A 1,550-nucleotide genomic window follows, 5' to 3' on the forward strand; every position below is an offset into this window, starting at 1 on the left:
CAGCCTGCGCCCGCCCCTTCCCCTGCCCGCGGTCGTGCGTCGGGGAGGTTTCCGGCCCGGGGTCCGACTGCGGGTGGCATTTCGGCCTGAGCCGTTAGGCGCGAAGTGTAGGTCTGGTTTATTCGTAGTGGCCAGCAGGGGAGAGAGGGAGGATGCTTAGAGTTTCTAGCTTCCAGGGTGGGTGGGGACGGGGTGGTGGAGCCCAGCTGAGGTCTGGGCTCCTGATAAGGGCAGAAGCGGGTTCTGCGCTGCCCCCAACCCTCTAACCGCCAGGAAAGCGCTTGGTGAGCGTCGGGACTGCGCAGATTCCTGGGGAGGTGGCTAAACTGGCGACCGCCTCTGGGGCCGCCGAAAGCAAGTTCCTTAACCACTAGTCAGGGAGTAATACTGTGTTTGAGTAAATATGGAGAGAGTTGGGTTAGAATCGTTGATTGGGTCTTTTTGAAATCTTAACAGTTGTGTGGCCAGAAAACACAGGGCCTGTTACCCGGCATCATGGTCTACACCTCCCCCACAAATCCATCCCAGGCTCTATCCTCACGAAAGCTTTTTCCAGATCTGCTTGAGGGTTAAGATCCCAACGTGCAAGACGAAAAACTGCGCATTGGAAAACCTTCTCCTCGGAGATATCTCTATCTATATTTATATATGTTTACAGATATAGAGATATATACACACACATTCTGACATTTTAAAAATGGCAAGACAGACTTTTATTCAGAACCATCGCCACAGATGTAAGGGACTGCACTGAGGTCTTGCAGCAGGCGAGAGGGATTGAGGTCCGAAAATAATAACGAAAAGGACTTACTTATAACCAAGGAGCAGGATGGGGGATGGGGGATGGAAAGTCACTGAGAAGGGGACATCAAGTGGGGGTTCTGGCTCCCCTGACCTAACAGGATTCTTGCTGAGGGTGGGCCAAGGTGATCCACATCGGGGATGGGGGGTGGGGTGGAGCAGGTGTTGGAATTTGGTCCGATATGGAGGGTGTTCAGACACCCGGGGTAGGGAATTGGGGTTAAACTGACTTAGGATTCTTGCTAAAACTAGACTCTGCAGGGACAGAGACAGGAATGCCCAGGTTGGGCCCAGTGGTGCAGAGAGCTTGAAGGAGGCTGTCCAAAGTCTGATCAAGGAGACATTCTTTGCTATTCCTGTATATACCTATGTATTGTAATAGGCTGTTCTTGTATGACTATAAAGAAATACCTGAGACTGGGTAATTTATAAGAAAAGAAGCTTAATTGGCTCACAGTTCTTCAGGATTTGCAGGAAGCATGGTACTGGCATCTGCCCAGCTTCTAGGGGGGGCCCCAGGAGCTTAGGCTTATAAGGGAAGGTGAAAGGGGAGCAGGCACATCCCATGGTGAAAGCATGTTCAAATTAGCATAAGAAGAAAGAGAACTTGGCCAGGCGTGGTCCATGGCTCACGCCTGTAATCCCAGCACTTTGAGAGGCCGAGGTGGGCGGATCACCTGAGGTCAGGAGTTCGAGACCAGCCTGGCCAACATGGTGAAATCCCATCTCTACTAAAAATACAAAAATTA

At 51.4% G+C, this 1,550-nt stretch overlaps 1 long non-coding RNA gene across 1 annotated transcript in view; it reads left to right on the top strand.

The window, feature by feature from the left end:
- Positions 1 to 38: 38 nt before the first annotated feature.
- Positions 39 to 1,550, top strand: part of LOC105525756 — a 6,881-nt gene continuing 5,369 nt past the window's right edge. The window contains exons 1-2 of the long non-coding RNA XR_001003972.1: positions 39 to 107; positions 457 to 700. This is a non-coding gene — a long non-coding RNA (uncharacterized LOC105525756). The remainder of the gene's footprint in view (positions 108 to 456; positions 701 to 1,550) is intronic.

Source organism: Colobus angolensis, unplaced genomic scaffold (assembly GCF_000951035.1).
Source record: "Colobus angolensis palliatus isolate OR3802 unplaced genomic scaffold, Cang.pa_1.0 Scaffold559, whole genome shotgun sequence".
Lineage (NCBI taxonomy): Eukaryota > Metazoa > Chordata > Mammalia > Primates > Cercopithecidae > Colobus > Colobus angolensis.